The sequence below is a fragment of the Muntiacus reevesi genome, chromosome 2 (assembly GCF_963930625.1).
Source record: "Muntiacus reevesi chromosome 2, mMunRee1.1, whole genome shotgun sequence".
Lineage (NCBI taxonomy): Eukaryota > Metazoa > Chordata > Mammalia > Artiodactyla > Cervidae > Muntiacus > Muntiacus reevesi.
The window spans coordinates 141,708,194-141,726,980 of NC_089250.1; the positions used below are offsets into that span (position 1 = coordinate 141,708,194).

The window sequence follows — 18,787 nt, forward strand, 5'->3', positions numbered from 1 at the left end:
GCAAACTTGTCTTTATGTCTCGTTGGTTAGAACTGTATCCTGACTACAAAGGAAACTAATTTTAAAATTTGGGAAAAGCAAATGAAGTTACTGTGTTGGCTTTAGCCTGATCATGATTCATCTTCTGGAGCTAGAACAAAACCAAAGTCTGTGGTGAGGAGGAGGGGGAGATGGCTTTAGGGTAGCACTAATAGTATCCCCCCTGAAGTCTTTCTAATTTCCTGTGTCACCATCAATGGACTGGGGTAAGCTGTCTGGTCCACCCACCTTGCCTGCCTGAGGAGTCCTTAGATTCTGGACAAAGATGGAACTCCCCCTGTACTGTCACACTTTCCTGTGTAGCTGTTGATACCCTCTTTGGGTATCTGTCAAAGGGAAAAGATGTCCCCTTTCAACAGGTCTCACAGAGTTGTATTCTTTGTCAGGCCTGAGCAAGACAGGGCCAGCTCTCACCTTGATGCATCTTGAGACTGTTGGCTCTTGAGAACAGAGATTTTTCTAGAGAAAAGACTGACGGTTAATTAATGCCCCCATGCAATTATTCCCCAAACCAAATTTGGGTAAAATGACTGTCTCTAATTGGCTCTTGTTACAGACAAAGGATGGGCTTCCCTAGTGACTCAGCAGTAAAGATTCTGCCTGCAATGTAGGAGACCTGGGTTTAATCCATGGGTCGGAAAGATCCCCTGGAGGAGGGAATGGCAACCCACTCCAGTATTCTTGTCTGGAGAATCCCAAGAACAGAGGAGCCTGGCGGGCTACAATGCACAGGGTTGCAAAGAGTCAGACGCAACTGGAGCGACTGAACACACATGCACATAGACAAGAAATCCACATGTCTGCATTGCTTTCAAATGCTGGATGGTCTAGGAGAGGCATGTGCAGAAACAAGGGCACAGACCTGATGATTCCTGCTGAGATATGAGTCTTGGCATGGCCAGTGTGACCTTGGGCAAGTCCTTGAACTTCCCTGGGCCTTTGTTTATTTCACTCGAAGTAGGAGACCTAACAGCCACCCCCAAGCTTGTGGTGAGGATGAAGTGGGACAATTGAAGCCAAAGGACTTAAAGGGAGAAGGCTGTGATGCTCTGAAGCTGTAGTTCTTGCCTTCAAGGCTTCTTCCATGAGCACATTTTCAATTATGTATTTGCACTTGAACTTGGCCACCTGCTGGCTGACTAACTTTGTTAGCTATCAGTTGCATGGCTCATTTGGGAGCTATGTTCTTACACCTCATTGGCCTTCTTGTCTCTTTTTAAGCTTTCCCAAAGTACTAGTGCCAGGTTTCCAGCTTCTTGATTTATGGGTATCTATGAGAGGTCTTTCCCTTCTTTTCTTCCATTGCTATTTTTAAACTTTGTTGTTGAAGTAAAATTTATACAAAGTCCACAAATCTTTAAATGTACTGTGTAGTTTGTGTGCTTTTCTGTATGTGTACCCGTGTCAGTACCATACAGATCAAGATAGCGAACATTTTCCATCGCTCTGGAAGGCTTCCTCGTCCCCTCCCCGTCAGTACCTGCCCTACCTACTCCCCACCTGCTGCTCCGGCAACCCAGCTCATCCTCACATCACTAAGTAACTGTTCTTGACCTTCCTATGAAGTGGTGCTGTGTGCCCTGCACCCCACATAGTTCCTACGATAACTTAACTTCAGTTTTCTTTTTTCTGATCAGTTTTAGGCAGCTGTCAGACGCTCTTCCTGGTGGGCAGAGGGCTTCCTTTTTGGCACATCACCCGTGACAGCGTGGTTTCATCTCTTGAGAGCCCTCAGACATGTCTCCTTGGTCAGCGGCTGTCCAGGACACGTGGATACCTCCAGGGGCCTCCTGACGGACCTTTCTTCCCTCTTGCTTCTCTCCCGGGGCAGCCGTGAGAATGTGTGCACTCTTGCCATTGCCCTCAGAGAAGCTGGGCATGGGTCCTGGGCAAAGGTTTCTGAGCAATGGCACAAAGTGGGGACAAGCTGGGGGGCTCTGTGAAATAGGACCTGGAGGGCTGGGTCCACGTATAGGCAGGAGGCAGGAGAGGCTGGAGGGCTTTAGGGATAGACCCAGGATAGGTCTGCACTACAGGGGATGCTCATGGGACATCCGGGGATGCTGGAATTGGCCGCTACCAGGTGTGAATGACTTAGACATCAGCCTTGGCTTCCTCTGCAAGGGAGTGGGAATGGGGTGCTCAGAAGGCCCCACTACTGTTGGTTGGCAAGCCTGGCCTTAGGTGTGGTAGGGCAAGAAGTCCCCTTGCACCTGCTGGCCCCATCATGCCTTCATTTATTTTCCCATGTAACAGCATCTGCTGGGAACACCCAGGCAGCGAGCTGGCACCAAGGGCATAAGGATGAACAGAAAGTCTCTCAACCAAAGGAACTCACTGTCCAGATCAGGCTGCAAATGGATGGCCCCTTTGCACCCAGATTTGGCCCTTAGATGTGCTTGCTTTGGCCCCCATGGTTTAAAAATTGGAAACTGTTCATAATAGTTGGATTTCTGGCTTTTTTTGAGAAGTCAGAAGGTCTGACAACCATGGTTGGCATTCCTGCAGCTAGTGTGCTAAGTGGCTGCTCCCCACGAGCCCTTCCGGTGGCACACTTGTGCCCATGTCCTGCACCACCACTCCCTACGGCACTGGGCCTGATCCTCCGCTCAGTACGTCCCTGCCTGGCCCCGTAGACATTCAGGCTGATTTCGATGGGAAGAATTAGTGAAGGCCTCCTAGAGGAGGCAGTGGGTCTTGATCTCTTGATAAAGTGTGTCCCCCTCTAAGTCTTCTTTGTCTCCTACTCCTCAGGGTGAGTGAGTTCATCAGATATTTTCTGGGAACATATCTGGAGTGGGGACATGAGAGGGAGATGAGATGCTGAGGTGTTGGCACTAAGACCCACGTAAGTGGTTCCAAAGGATGAACCATCTAGATCAGAATTACCAAGGGGTGCTGCTTCAAAACATGGACCTACTGAACAGAAGCTGGAGGAAAATTCTCCAGGTAATTGTTGTGCATGCTAAGTCGCTTCAGTCATGTCCGACTCTTGGTGACTGTATGGACTGTAGCCCACCAGGTTCCTCTGTCCATGGCATTCTCCAGGCGAGAATACTGGAGTGGATTGCTGTGCCCTTCTCCAGGGGATCTTCTCGACCCAGGGATTGAACCCATGTATCTTACGTCCCCTGCGTTGGAAGGAGAGTTCTTTACCACTAGTGCCACCTGGGAAGCCCCCCAGGTAATTGTTGAGGTTGCTCAAATTTGAGAACTACAAGGAAGAGGAGGCTGCAGCCTGGGGAGTAGTAGGGTCAGACAAATTGTGTTTTCTAGGGCACAGCTGGGGACCCCACTTCACCATCCAGCTCCGATGGAGTTTATTCTGAACACCCTCACCCCTTCTTGGCACAGCTGAGGCCCCCACCAGGCTAAAGGCATGAGGAACATCTTCTCCAGCTTTCCTGCCTCTGCCCCAACACCTGGAAGAAAGGTCATGCTGACTTTTGCTGAGCCTTGTCATTTCCCTGACTCTTTGAACTGTCACCTGGGCAGGGAGCCAACTCTAGGGAGAGGGACACTGGCTGGTTGGCAGGTAAGGGACACCTTGTTTCCCCTTCATCTTCTCAGCCAGGTGGCCTGACAGGTGCTGGGCTCCGGCCAGGGGGCTGGTACCATAGCTCTGTGCAGGGAAGGAGGATTTGGCGATTTGTTCAAAGAGAGATGCTTCCCTGAGTTGGGGGAGGGTAGGAGGGGCCCCTGGACTGCCTTTCCCTTTGGAACCTTCAGCTGTGGGGGTGGGAGGTATAGGCTGGGGTGGCCGGGGCAGGTCTAGGCTGCAGGGAGTGAGTAAGAAGGCCTTGTTCTTGGGTCTCACAAATGGAGGGTGGTGCCTCCAAGAGTGAGTGCCTCCTTAAGAGTGAGGTGTCTAGGGAACAAAATGTAAGAAGTGGCCGCCCTTCTCTTGCAGGAATCTGAGAATGGGAGATCCGTAAATGTTGTCTCACTCACCTTCCCCTGGTCCCTGTCCTACAGTCCTGCTCACTGCACCCCAGGAAGCCCCCGAGACACCTGAATCACGGGCAAGGGAAGAAGAGCAGAGCATCAAGAGCATTCTTGTCCCTCGAACAAGGTCACTCATTCTCAATGTTGACTGTACATTGCAAACCCCTGTTATCTTTACAAAATCCTGACGTCTGGTCCTCAGAGATTCTAGTTTAATTGATTTGGGGTACAGCCTGCTCTTAGAGTTTTTAAAGTCTCCCCAGGGGAATCTCGTGTGCAATGAAGTGTGAGAAGCTCTGATCTAGACGGTACAGGGTGGGTGTTGTTGGCTGGTTTTCCTTTCATGGGTTTTCGTTGTGGGCAACAGACCACCAGTCTCGGCACAGACCTCTCAGCGTAATACAAGAACATTTAGAGCAAAGTGAATGGAATATGAGGAGACTAGAAAGAAAACCCAGTTCCCAGTCCATGCCAGATACATCATGTTTTTATTTAATGATCCACCCTGGGAGGTCGATATTCTCAGGCTCAGTTTACAGATGAGGAACCCGAGTCTTGGCCATGTTAATCACTCGCCCGGGTCCCACTGCTGTGGGCTGGCAGTACCGCGAATGAAGTGGATATGTGACAGGCAGCCGGCAGGAAGGGAAAGCAGGGCTGCTGCCTTCAGACTTGTTTCTCAAAGCATTTCTGGGGTTGGCTTGAGGTGGGGTGAGGAGGGGACTTGGAAAAGGACTGAGTCCCCAGCTCTTCTCTGTCGCAGACCAGAGGAGAGATGGCTCTTCTGGTTTCTTCTCTCCCAGCAGAGTGTGGTCAGAACCAGGTATCCCATGTGATTTTAAAGGAAGTTTCCTCTCTCAGTCTCTCTTGTTAAGCTAAATAGATTCCTGGAGCTAAAGTCAAGTAGTGTGATAAAAAGAGGGGACCCCCCCCTTCTTATCTCCAGATCAACATACACACACACACATGCCTTAACACATACACACATATCAGAGTTGCTGTAATTCCATCAATTAGGTCTTTGGATTCAACAGAAAATATGGAAGGATAATGGGGAGACTGTTCAACCAGTCACAGTTGTATTGTGGATCAGTGAGTGACTGTGGGGAGCCAGTCCCAGCATCCTTGGCAGACAGATGGTAAACACACAGGAACAGGGCCCAGAGGCCTCTGAAGATGCAGAGGGAGCATTTAAGGTGAAGCTTGGAAGATGCTGAAAGTTGCTATTTAACGGGTAACTTTATGCAAAATAATCATCACATTGACTTCTAAAGCTGGTGGCAGTGCTGTGAGCAGCTTTTCTGCAGTGGTGGCAGAGTCTGCTGTCCTCTGCTCTCCTCTCCTGCCGGCTCCTTCTGCTTTCTCAGGAGCCTTGAAGCAGGGTGGAGAATGCTGGGCCGGCTGGCCAGAGATCCGACTGGACTCCCGCGGGGCCCGTTAGTGGCTGCTTCACCTTGGACAGGGGCTTAGCACCCAAATCCTGGTGTCTTCACAGACACACTGAGGACTTTCTTCCGTCTGAGATGGAGTAACAGGGATTGAATTTGCCCTTTTGTCTGAAACAAAGAACAAATAGACCCAATACATGAAACGATGGTTTTCAAGACTCTGGACGTTAGGCTGCAAAGTTCAGTGACCCCAGTGAGCTCAATGATTCTCAGTTTACTGCCTTGTGAGAGTTTCTCTGTCACAGCCGAGGGTAGGGCAAGGATGTCAGGAGGGGAGAGATGGAAATATACTATTCTAAGTCCTTGTGTAGTGGTATGATATCACTTGAAGGTAGGCTGTGATAAGGTCAGGATGTATCCTGTAAAGGATAAAGCAACCACTCAAATAGCAAGGGCTTGGAGTTAGTAAGCTAGCAGAGGAGTTAAAATAGAATCATCAAAAATACCCAGTCTGAAAGAAGATGGACAAAGGGAGTGAAACATAGATGAAATAAATAAAAAACAAATAGCAAGATGATAGACTCAAGCCTAACCGTATCAATAATCACATTAAATGCAAATGATCTAAACATCGTTTAGAGATTGTTGTTTATTTTGGATATTAATCTTTTATCAGATACATGATTTACAAATATCTTCTCCTAATCCATGGGTTGCATTTTCATTTTGCTGATTATTTCCAAGAAACACACTTTAAATATAAAGGCATAAATATGTTCAATGGAAAAAAGGATGGAGAAAAATGTACCATGCTGACACTAGTGGAAAGAAAGTGGGAATGGCTATGTTAATATCAAAGTAGATTCCAGAACAAAGAATATTACCTGGGTGATCTGTATCTTTTAATGACTAAACAAACAAAAATCTACATTGATAACAAAGGAAACTGTGATCCCTGCCTCACTGGTTTTTGATAAGAGCAAGTGGGGTGATATCTGGGAAAATGCATCGTACACAATAAAACACGCAGGTATCACTGGACCTTAATTATTAGAAATTGGACTGTCTGCATCCTTATAAAGAGCACAGCAGCTGTGCTGAAAGTATTTGGTTCTCAAGGGGGAAAAGGAAATATCACACAGCGCCTCCGAGCAGGGCAGTGCAGGGCAGGCGGGAGCAGCTAGGGGCAGAAACATCAGTGCAGTGGTGCCTGGACCAGCGCTTCTTAGACCTGAGTCTGTGGTAGCTACTGGAACCTATGATAACAGGGGGCTTTCTTCAACTGCAGGAGAGACAGACCTGGACTGAGCCTCAGTCCTACCAACCCCAGAAGCTTTGGTAACACCAACAGATGCTTGGCTAAAAAGAAAAGTAAGATGTCGAGCAGTTGCTGTGCTAAATCCTTTTTGAGCCTTTTCTCATTTATGAGTCTTATTTGGTTGACCCTGATATCATCATCTCCATTTATCATTTAAGGAAGTGGAAGCACAACATCACAGGGCTGTTAAACCATGGGTCAGAGTTTGGACCCATGCAGACTAGAGAAGAGCCCAAGTCTTAAACATGACCCTAGCCACGAGGTGAGGCTTGGGGAAGGCCAAGGTCGTCCAGAGGGTTACTTCTAGACTTTGAGGAAGAGCAGGAGGGCGTAGAGGTAGGACAAGCCCCTCCACCTTCCACTCCAGGCAGGGCATCCTGCACCCCCCTCATCCTCTCTCTTCCCCCTTCCCACTCTCCTCACCTGGGCCAGCAGTGAGGAGTGGGAGCCAGCCAGGGGAGGGAGCGGCTCTGGGCAGCTGTGGTGAGGGGCTCCCTGGGGAGCTGCTCCAGGTTTCCCCAACTGCCTCCTCAGTGCCCAGTCTTTGAACTCAAGGGGTTTCAGCCCTGCTCCCACGTCACACAGAATCTTGGTCTCCTTATCTAAAGAATGGGATAAAAGTACTGACATCGTGACTGTCAGGAGGCTCTGTGAGAGTGAGGCAGCTCTGAGGAAGGTGCTGCCCTGAGACAGAGCTGCCGCCTTGGCTCTTCTCTCTGCCTGCCTCGCCACCCGGACCCTGCTCTCCCCTCTTTCACTCAGCGAAACCTGTTCTCCCCTTAGACCCTCCTTGGTCTCCTCCTGGCCTCAGAGCCTGTGGCTCTGCCCTGCTGTGGGGCAGGGAGAAGGGTTCTCCTTCAGATCTTCCAAGGTGGTGCTGGTGGTGAGGGGCAGGGGCTGGGATGGGGAAGACATGGGGCTGAGTGAGACCGAGTATTTTTAGTGTTTCATTGGTCTTGTGTTTTTTTTTTTTTTTTAATTGAGGGGAAATCCATAACACAAGCAATTTAAAACATAAAGTTCAGGGGCATTTACTGCATTCACAGAGCTGTGCAGACACCATCTTTCTCTAGTTTCACAACTTTTTCCTCACCCTGGAAGCACTCTTGTACCTTAAGTAATCACCTCCCATCTCCTCCCTCCCCACATCCTGTGTTGACCACAAATCTGCGCTCTGTTTCTCTGGATTTGCCTGTTCTAGTTATTTCATTCCTTAGTGTCTGGCTCCATTCACTTAACATGACAGTCTTTTTTTTTTTTTCTTTTTGGCTCTGCTGGATCTTCATTGCTTTGCATGGGCTTTCTCTAGTTGTGGCGAGTGAAGGCTACTCTTCATTGCGGTGTGTGGACTTCTCATTGCAGTGGTTACTCTTGTTGCAGAGCACTGGCCCTAGGTGTTTGGGCTTCAGTAGGTGTAGCATTTGGGCTCAGTAGTTGCAGTTCTCAGGTCCTAGAGCTCGGGTCAATAGTTGTGCCGGGTTTAGTTACTCCGAGGCATGTGGAATCCTCCCAGACCAGGGATCAAACCTGGGTCTCCTGCGCTGGCAGGTGGATTACCATCTACTTCTCCACCAGGCAAGTCCAACATAACGTTCTAACATTACAACATAAAGCTGTGGAGTGAATCAGTACTTAATCCCTTTTTACGGCTGATTAATATCCCATTGTTGCTTTTGAACTGTGTGCTGGAGAAGACTCTTGAGAGTCCTTTGTACTGCAAGGAGATCATACCAGTCAATCCTAATGGAAATCAACTCTGAATATTCACTGGAAGGACTGATGCTGAAGCTGAAGCTCCAATACTTTGGCCACCTGATATGAAGGGCTGACTCACTGGGAAAAGACCCTGATGCTGGGAAAGATAGAAGGCAGGAGAGAAGAGGATAACAAAGGTTAGATAGCATCACTGACTCAATGGACATGAATTTGAGAAAACTTCAAGAGATAGTGAAGGACAGGGAAGCCTGATGTGCTGCAGTCCATGGGGTCGCAAAGAGGTGGATACAACTTAAAAACTGAACAACAGTATTCCATTGTATGGATGGAACAGTTTGTCCATTGATGACACATTTGCGTTGTTTCCACCTTTTGGCTATTGTGGATAGTACTGTTAGGAATATTTGTTAGCAAGTATTTTCTTGAATACCTGTTTTAAATTATCTTGAGCACATGCTTAGGAGTGGAATCACTGGGTTTTATGGTAATTCTATGTTTAACTTTTGAGAAACTGCCAAACTTTTTCATAGCAGCTGCATGTCTCTTTGGCTTTAAGATTATGTTATTCTAAGGGCAGAAATGATACAACACTATAGAGAATTTGGAAGTTATTTATTGTGCAATTTAAAGAAGTTTTCAAGTAATTCAAATTATAAAAAAACTTTTAAGAAAAATATATGCTTATTATAACAATTCAAATAATTTCCAGAAGAAAAAAAAGTTTTTTCTGTTCACCCCCATCTTACTCCTTTCCCTCTGGTTGACCACGATTAACCCTTTGGTTTGTATCCTTCCAAATGTTTTCAAGGCATTTATATAGACTTTGAATTTTCTTTTTTATATAAACATGTCATACTGTCTGTATGCTCTTGCTTTGAAATCTTTCCATTAGTTTCTTGTAAATTTTGATTGCTCTTAGTGCCAGGTTGAAGGTCCCTGAGACACCTTGTCCTGTTTAAAAAAAGTCTGGGCCTCAGGTGTGCGAAGCTGTCCTTGGGTGGCTGGATAATGAATGTATTATACATTTCTTTTTGCTAACTCCATTTACAATTTTTTTAAAGGAATATGAATTGCTTTTATAATAAGAAAAATAAAGTAGGGAAGAAGGATTGAGGGCCTGAAGGCCCTGGGCACAGCTTGTGTCTTAATTTAGCACTTATTTCATTCCTCTCTCTTGCATAATGTGTTGTTTATGTGTTCGCCTCCCTTGAGGGTGGACAGTGCTTATTCATCTGTTGCCATCCCCTTTCACTCAGAGTGTGCCAGGCACACAAGTGGCCCCTCCAGGGTTGTGGCTGAGGCTGCAGAGAAGAGGGTGGGTTCCAAAGACCCCCTGTGTCCTCAGCTCAGGCTCGTAAAGGTCATGCATTTGCGGGGGTCAGGCCCTGGCTGATCACGCTGTCTGCAGGGGTACCTGGGCCGGCCTCTCGGGAAGCTGGGTGTAAGGCAGAGGCAGTTATTTACAGCAGCCCCGGCCAGGGTACCCATGGCAGGCAGCACCCAGCTGAGGAAGTAATTAGAGTGCTGCCAGGAGCAGGAGGCAGGGAGAGGGTTGGCGGCCGGGCTCCCTTTCCAGAGTTATAAATAGCCGGTCTGTTGGCGGAGGTGGAGAGACATACACACAGGAATGGAGGTGGGACAGCTAGCGCCTGGGGGCGTGGGGGTGGGAGCTGTCTTCTTGGACTTGTCTGTCTGTTAGTCTGGTTTGGGAAGGGGCAGAGGGCATCTCACTGGCTGGATAGGGTGGTCTGTGCCAAGAGGGTCCCTGGCTGAGGCCCTCCTCCCCCTGCCTGGGGTTCCCCATCTGTCCCCATAAGACTAGCCTACCAGGGTTCATCATGACAGATCCCTGCTGGCCCCAGCTTCCAGCCCCAGCCTTCCTGTGAGGAGTTGTTAAGGTTCTGGGTGGGATTCCAGAGCCCAGGATGTTTATAGCATTTCCGGGGGAGCGGTCTCTGCCGGTGCTGGGCAGCTCTGTGCCTGACTCATCCCAAAACACTTTATAAATAACCTGGAGGAGAGGAGGGAGGGGGGCGTCCACCCCCATGCCCCCCACACTCTGAGCAGTTGGCAGGCACCGAGGGCCCAGGCTTCCTACATGTCCGGGTAGAGGAGCCCCCACTATAGTTGGGAGCCAGGGTCAGGGGTCTGGGAGAGGGTTTTGTCAACCTCTGGAGATGGGCTTTGCAGCAATTCTGGGGCCCCAGAGGGCTTTCCGCTCAGCCATGATGTTAGCACCCCCGCCTTCTGTGAGGTGTGTTGGGGGAAGTTCTGGCCGGGCAAAGGGAGCTAGAATGGGCTAAACTTGCTGGGGGGTCCAGGATGGGTACCTCCCCTCCCTGAGTCTCAGAACCCTTTGGTAAAATGAGAGGGTTGAGCTAGATAAGTGCTAAGGTACTGTCCAGCAGTTGCATTAAAAAAAAAATTTTTTTTTTAAATGGAAGATAACCGCTTTACAGTGTTGTGGTGGTTTCTGCCATATGACAGTGTGAATCAGCTGTAAGTGTATATGTCCCCTCCCTCTTGAACCTCCTTCCCACCCCCACCCCGCCCCACTTCTCTAGGCTGTCATGGAGCACCAAGTTGAGCTCCCTGAGTCATACAAAAACTTCCCACTGGAGATCTATTTGACACATTACGGTAACGTACGTGTTTCACTGTTACTCTCTCAACTGTCGCAGTCTCTCCTCCCCAAGCTGTGTCCACAAGGTTGTTCTCTATGGCAGCAGTTACCCTTTTGATTCCATGTCTGACACGTTGTAGGTGTGAATGGGTGTTTAGACATTCCTGTATCACAAGATGCGTGTGTGGGGAACTGGGAGACAGAAGGAGAGGCAGTGACCCCACCTGGAGCCCCATGTGCTGGACAAGGAGACTCTCACTCGTCTGGCTGGGTGGACACGGGGAGCCTCTGGGGCAAGGGGGAAAGATCGGAAAGGTGTGTTCAGACAGAGCCTGATTGTTGTCCCTGAGGGAGAAGAGGCGTTTGACTTGTGTCACCACAGAAGGCTGGCTAGGACCTGGAAGACTGATTTCGGCTCGATGTGTCCTGTGCTTTTCCTGCTAGAACCTTTCTGACTTGTGAGGTGGTGAGCTCCCTATCCCAGAATGAAGGAAGGCTATTCTGTAAGGATGTGGAGGAAGGGATTCCATATGGAATGAAGGGTTGTAGTTCAGTGGTTCCCCACGTGGCCAGGAATCTGGATCCACGAGGAGTCTGTTGGTATTCCATTTCCCTGGTCTCCACCCCACCCCACCACCCACACTGAGTGGGACTCCCAGGGGCCTCAGCCCTGTGGTCCCTGAGTCTGCCCTATCGTTCTGTGATGCTATGGTGCTGACCTCAGAAGGTCGGGGCTAAATATATTCCAGCCCCTACCCTAAATGTATCATGTCACATAAGTTTTGAGCACTGTACAACCACTGACATAGTGACAGTAGGTGAAGATCAAGAACAACCTCAGGAGACCATAAATGTGATCTTAATCAATGGACTTGGCTGCCACTGCAGAACCTGCAAAACAGGCCTTGAAGAAACAAATGTCAAAAGTCATGCTTTGGGGGATTAAAGTGCCGAAAGGGGTTTTGGGGCCTTCTGAGGGAAACAGGACAGAGGGCCTTCAGCAGGACACTCTGCACTGTCAGCTGCTTCAGCTTGAGCCCAGTCCCTGACAGACGGAGCCTGGTGCATCAGGGAGAACGTGGCTACAGGCAATTCCACAGCCCTGATCAGACTCCTTCCTCTTCCTCACTTGCTGCGTGACTTTGAGCTTGTCCGTTATCCTTTCTGGGCCTCTCATTTGTAAAGTGAGGGGCTTGGACTTTCAAGTCCTCCCCAGCTTGATGTGTTATAATACCTTCGAAGACTAGGAGCTGGCTATTTGTTGAGTTTCCGGTATCAAGTTTTGTTGCTGTGGAATCCCTCCTTATGACTTCCCAAATGATTCCTGCCCTCTCCTTCTTAATTTCCCAGGGTCTGCTGGAAATGTGGCTGGCTTGGCTAACCAGGTAGGAAGGCCTTGCAGGAACAGAGTCAGGAAAGTTGATGGGGAGGGAAGGGGTGAACAGGTAGGTGTGCTGAGGCAGTGAGGACTGACTTGGGGACCAAGCCTGGCAGGGGCTCTGAGATGAGGGATCAGGGCTAGGGAAGCCACCAAAAAGCCATACACTCCACCTCAGAGCTCAAGCTGCAGCCAGAAGGGGGATTCCTAGTTAGTTACTATTAAAGTCCCAAAGAGTTTGAGACCTCCCAAGAGTACAGTGACCAAGTATTAATATACAGGAGGCTTCTGAAGACAGACCTGAATTAGGGATGGGGTGGCAAGGGGGCGTTCATTCATCACCAGAGGGCACACCTTACATCGCATCACACTGTTTCCAGCTCTCACACAACCCATCTGAGAAAGTATTGTTTGCCATGGCTTACAGATCCAACAGCAAGGCCCAGATTAGATGTGCTCTCAGATACACAGCTGGTGAGAGGCAGAGCAGGCTTTGAACTCAGGTCTGGCTGATTGTAAAGCCCACAGGGCTCCCGCTATCTTGTGCACCTCCTCCTCGGTAAGGAGTGTCTGACCTGGTTCTCCTAAAGCCCAAGATCATGCCTGTATCTCCCCAAGTTGGAGGGTACATGCAAGTGAGCTGCTATGAAGGAAATGTGAGTTAGAATAAAATTGCCCTGGAGAAATCCGAAATATCCTAGGATCACCCAATACAGTGTCTGCAACTTTTGAAGTTGAGGCCTACCTGGTTACAGGACTGATTGTTGGGGTCTTGGAGGCAAAGGAGTGCTGGCCCCTGGCCTTGAGCTCACATGTTGTCCTGGAGGCCAGCTGCAAGGCTGTTACAACACCTGTGTTTCTGGGGAGGAGGGTATGACGGCTGTGCTGCAGGTAATCAGGGAGGCAGTGCTGGAGTCGTCTCTCAGAGGAGGAGCTGGAATTTGTGCAGCTGTTAGGAGTGGGAGAAGAGAGTTAGGCAGCTGGAAGAGCATTTGAAAAATGCTTAGAGGCCTGGAAGGTTGCCTGGAGTTGGGGAAACTGGGAACAGTTCTGTGGGGCTGGAGATGGGGGTAGTAAGAAGTGAGGGGTGTGAGAGATAGGGCTGGGCAGGTGAGCAGGGCCAGACTGGGGAGAGCGTGTGTCTGACTTTCTGACTTTGGCTGAGCCAGTCTTCTCAGATATAAAATGGGAAAATGAAGGCCTTCTCTTTGTATAGGGCTGTCATGAAATTTAAGCTGGATAATGAAAATTAAATGGGTGGTACTGGGCCAGACACAGGTTCAATAAGAATAAGTGGTGTTACTATTGTTGTTGCTGATGTTGATGGTAATAATAATAACAGCTGGGTTTACAAGTTCCCTTTTGTCTATTCTTAACACAGCGGCAAGAGTAATTCTGTTAAAATGTGGCAGATTGTGTCCCTCCTCTGCTCAGAAGACTCAGGGGCTCCCTCAAAGCCACAGTCCTTGTACTGGTCTTCCAGCCCCTTCATGATCTAACCTTCCCCTAACCTGTCTCCCCACATGTCCATCACTCTGCTTGAACCACGCTGGCCTCTTTGATATGCCAGGTTACTGCTGTCCCAGGGCCTTTGCCCTTGCTGCTTCTTTTTCACTAGAATGCTCCTCTGCAGGTCTCCACAGGGCTCACTCCCTAGCCTCCAGGTCTTTAATCAAGTGTCACCTCCTTAGTGAGATCTTTGGCTAAGCCGTCTAAAAGCACAAACTGCCTCTCCTCACCCATGCTGGCATTCCTCATCTCCCTTCCCTCCTTTATATCCCTTCTTTGTATTTAACACATTCTAACATACTGGGCATTTGTATTGTTTATATTGTTTGTCACTTTCATTAGAATATATGAGTTTCCCTGGTGGCTTAGACGGTAAAGACGGTCTCTGCCTGCAATGCAGGAGACCTGGGTTCAATCACTGGGTTGGGAAGATCCCCTGGAGAAGGTAATGGCTACCCACTTCAGTATTCTTGCCTGGAAAACCCCATAGACAGAGGGGCCTGGCAGGCTACAGCCCATGGGTTTGCAAAGAGTTGAACACAACTGGGTGGCTAATAGCTTCATTTTCACTTCACTTAGAAAATATGGCCTATGAGGGCAGGGCTTTTTGTCTGTTTTCTGCCAAGTGTTTAACCTGGAAATGGTACTTGTTAATATGTGTTATTTTTATATTATCATCTCTGGAGCATGGAGAATGGGTTGGGGCAACCTCCCCCTGCTGGGTGTGGCCAGCCCCTGACTGGAGCCTCCAAGCTCACCTTGTTTCTTCGGAAAGATGTTTCCTCCAGGCCTTCCTATCTCTTCAACAGGAGCCACGGAACTCCAGGCTTCGAACTGACAGGCTCATCCTTTCTGCAGTCTTCCCTGCTTATTTTAAAACACCAGCCCCCTCCACTTGCTCTGGGGCTCCCTCTCTGCCAGGAAACTCAATGAGCATGGGGGTGGGTAGATGGCTCATTTCAAAGGAATTTCCCTGGTTCCCCAAGCAGCCTAGTGCCTGGGAGCCCAGGAGCCTGTGTGGCCTGATTTAGATCCTGGGAGCAGGGCTCCAGCTGCAGCCCTCCCATTCAGCTGGAACCGCATTTGGAGGCCTCTGCAAGCCTTCCGCCCTTGTGCATTCCCCCTTCTTCTAGACTACTGGACTGAGTCCAAGCCTGGGAGGAAGGTACTGTGGTCATTTGGTCACTCCACTGGGCTCGGCTCCTTTCCTTTAGGAGCACTGGCTGGAGCCACCCCGTGGGTCTCTAAGACCCCTCCCCTTCCTACAGCCTATGTCCCATTTGCTGATGGCCTGTTGGAATGGCTGACATTTCCGTTTTATCATATTAGCATGTCTCCTCTGAGACTTTGGGGAGATGCAATGCTTTAATTCCCAGTGTGGCTAATGGAATCGCAGGCTGGCAGGGGCGGGACTCTGGAATAGGCTAGCTTTTAGTCTCTGAATTCCCACTAGGGGAGTGGAGACTCTGGAAAGAGGACAGACGGGTTGGAATCCGGACTGTTCGTTAGCTGTGTCACCTTGGGCAAGTTGCTGGCCAGTCAGGAAAGTGGCTGTAGCAAAGGCACCACTTCCTCGTCGGGCAGCTGTGAGGACTGAGCCAGATGACGTACAGAAGGCCCTTAGCTCGGGCCGAATGAGGCCTCAACAATGGGAGGCTGCGTCTTCTCCAGGGTGCTGGCTGTGTCTCTCCTGCAGAGTCCTGAGCCTCCGGCAGTGCCTAGTCATCCTGGGCCTGTCCGAAGCACTGTGAGAGCCAGTTGGTCCCCTGGAACCTGTACTGGGCACGAGGCAAGGGCTTCCCCAAGGTGAGGGCTCCCCACCCCCCATCCGTCTGGGACCTGGATTCTATCCGGCTGTGGATCTGGATGCAGAACTGGGGTCACGAGGGCGGAGGGGAGCACTTCTGCCTGGTCCTTGCAGCTTTCTCTTTCTGCCGACCACAGGGCCCCTGAGGAGGTATCCCTGAGGGAATCCTTGCTCATGGTATTGGGAAAATTCTTCTGACAGTGACTTCAATTTCACAGAAATGTCTGGAGGATTCCAATTTCCTGCTGTGTTGTATGTAAAATGACTCTAATGAGGGAGAAAAATCTAGACATATTCGAGCAGCTGTAAGACAGGAGAATTTACATACCTCAGGTGTCAGGCCTAGGTGAGTCCTTAGGGTCATGAGGCCCACCTTCCTCTTTTAAATGATGAAGAGCCTGAGGTCCAGAGAAGGACCCTAAGCTGTCAGAAGTCAAGCAGCTGGTAAGACATGGAGCTGGGACTCAAAACTGGGCTTGCTGACTCCTCATCCAATGCTCTCTCCACTGGACCCCACCAGCCAGGCCACTGGGGCTGGAATTCAATCTCTGACCACAGAGTCTGAGCAAGTAACCATGACTCCACACAAATGCCATCAGATGGCCTCTTCCCCTCTGACACCTGGCCCCAGCCTTCTATAATGAGGCTGTTACGCTTGCAGAGGCTCCTGGGCTTGGCTTAAGATGGGCTTAGCCTGTTTGGGTGGCACCCCACGCCTTTCATTGAGAAAATACTGCCCAACGGCAGAGCTTTCACTGGGAGGAAAGGGTTCCTGCCACTGAGCCTAAAATCCCCAGGGATTCCTTTGATTCCACTTCACATAATCACACTCTTTCAAGTCACCGGCAACCCTTCTTCTCCCTCCTAGGGCTTCACACCCTTAGAGTCTCACATGCAGTGATCCTGTTCCACTTAGTTTGGCAAAGCCCTGAATGTGGGTCGTTTCATGTTATAATTAGCCCATTTCCTCTGTTCCTGCATTGTTTCAGATATTTCATCTTTAAACATCTTCCAATTTCAGCATATCTTTCCAGAATGGTGGATGCCAAGAACCCAAGGCCACAATTGGGAAAGATCTCATTAGAAACAGATAGAGGAAGGGAGGGTCCCCATTGGGCAGAATTGTGCCCAGGCTGCCAGTAACCTGGCCATCTGGAAGGTCCTCCTTCCTTCCTGGAAACTCAGGGCTGCCCACGTACCAGTCTGAAGGCAGAGGGGATTCACCAAATGCCCTTCTGGGCACAGAGGACGGACGGAGCCATTCATGTGAATCTGTCTCCGTGTCTTCTCTCATGGCCTCCTTTATCACCCTGGTCCAGCTTTTTATTCACTCAATAAACATTTATTAAGTCCTTGCCGCATACCAGGCCTAGGGCTAGGTACTGGGAATACTGTGGTAAATAAGAGGCACATCGTCCCTACCCTTGAGAAGCCCATCTTCTAGGGCTCAGGAGTGACAGTAAGCAAGCAAAGCAATACAGATGTGAACAGGTGAAGTGCAAGGAGGTCAAGCACAGGATCCAGGGGAGGAGAATACGAGGGGCCATCTGGAGTGGGTGGCCTAGGAGGGCCTCTGAGCAGTGTTATTAAAGCTGAGACCCAAAGGTGGGAAGGACCCTCCTAGGGAGAGATGTGGGAAGATGTTTCTGGGAGAGGAGAGAGGATGTGCCAAGCTCCACAAAGAAAGACCCAGCTGAGAGGAGGGATGGATGGATGGTCCGTGTAGTGTGAGCTAAGGTTGGAGGCAGCCCAGATCTGGAGGGGTTTGTTCATTATCTCAAGTATCTGACTTTCTCACGGCCTCCCTGTGTGTCTTGAGCATGTACCTTAGCTTAGTTAAACCTCTGCTCCTTTTGGATGGGATGGATCTAGTAACTCCCCTGTACAAGCCTCTTGGAGTCTTCAATGAGATCCACGGAAAACCCCAGGGCCTAGCACAGGGCAGGCCCTCCACATGGGGAGCAATTCTTATTCTTATTTTCACCCCTAGTTCCTCAAGGAAAAGCATTTCAACCCCTTGGCTCTTTTCCCATCCAATCCCTGTCCTCAATCCCGTCTCTTCTTAAATGTGGGGCTTTCAGACAGAACTAGTCAGACTTGAGTGGTAACAAACCCAGTTGTCTGAGCTCTGCGTGTTCTAAATGGTAACACGGTGGGAGGGACTTCTGCCCTCACTGTGGGATGGCATGCGTGCATTCATATCCCCCTCATTCTCCCTTCTTTCTCATCTTTAGATTGTTTTAATTAGTCAGCAGGTATATAAAGAATTTTTCTTGAGTATGGATAAAGTATAAAGAATAAGAGGCTTACCAGGAAGTGCGACGGGTAAAGAACTCACTTGACAGTGCAGGAGACATAAGAGATGCGGGTTCGATCCCTGGTTGGAGAAGATTCCCCTGGAGAAGGAAATGACAACCCCCTCCGTATTCTTGCCTGGAGAATCCCATGAACAGAGGAGTCTGGTGGGCTACGGTCCATAGGGTTGCAAAGAGTCAGGCACGACTGAGGTGAGTTAGCATCTACCCATAAAGAATAAGAGCACAGTGAATGCCACTTGATTTAAGAATAAGAATGCTGCCTTCCCATATGGAATCTGTGCACAGTTCCCTTCTTTCCCCTGGAGCTAACACACCTTCTGGAATTTTGTATATACATATTTTTTCTTTTCTCTTCTTAATAGTTTTCAGCTTATGTTTATAGACCTAAGTAATGTTGTTTTAGTTTTTGCATGTTTTGAAACTATATAAATGGAACAACACTGTGTGTATTCTTCTGCCATGTGCCTTTTTAATTCCACACTATTTTTCTAAAATTCGTGCATGCTGTTACTACTAGATAGTATTCCATTGTAGGAACAGACCATGACTTGATTATTTATTTTCTGGCCTAAAGACAGTTGGGTTGTTTTCAGTTTTTTAATTTCATAACCAGGGCTGTTATAAATGCTCCTGTTCATAACTGAATACACACCCACAAGGTATAAATCCAGGAGTGGGTTTGCTGGAATTATATGGGATCATGCTAAATTATTTTCCAATTAGATAGAATATAATATAGAAGTGTT

At 49.1% G+C, this 18,787-nt stretch overlaps 1 protein-coding gene and 1 long non-coding RNA gene across 3 annotated transcripts in view; one reads left to right on the top strand and one right to left on the bottom strand.

Annotated features, from left to right (window-relative positions):
- Positions 1-18,787, top strand: part of GOLGA7B (golgin A7 family member B) — a 62,425-nt gene that overhangs the window by 17,315 nt on the left and 26,323 nt on the right. The window contains exon 1 of one of the 2 annotated variants that reach the window (XM_065920068.1): positions 4,084-4,111. The exons of the other annotated variant lie outside the window; for it this stretch is intronic. The gene's annotated coding sequence lies outside the window, so the exon portion shown is untranslated. Of the gene's footprint in view, positions 1-4,083; positions 4,112-18,787 lie in introns of those variants that run through there. 2 annotated transcript variants of the gene reach the window in all.
- LOC136158270 (uncharacterized) lies at positions 8,508-18,178 on the bottom strand. The gene is made up of 3 exons (XR_010661323.1): positions 18,034-18,178; positions 13,153-13,356; positions 8,508-8,542 (listed from the first exon to the last, which is right to left on the bottom strand). It is a non-coding gene; the product is annotated as an uncharacterized lncRNA (long non-coding RNA).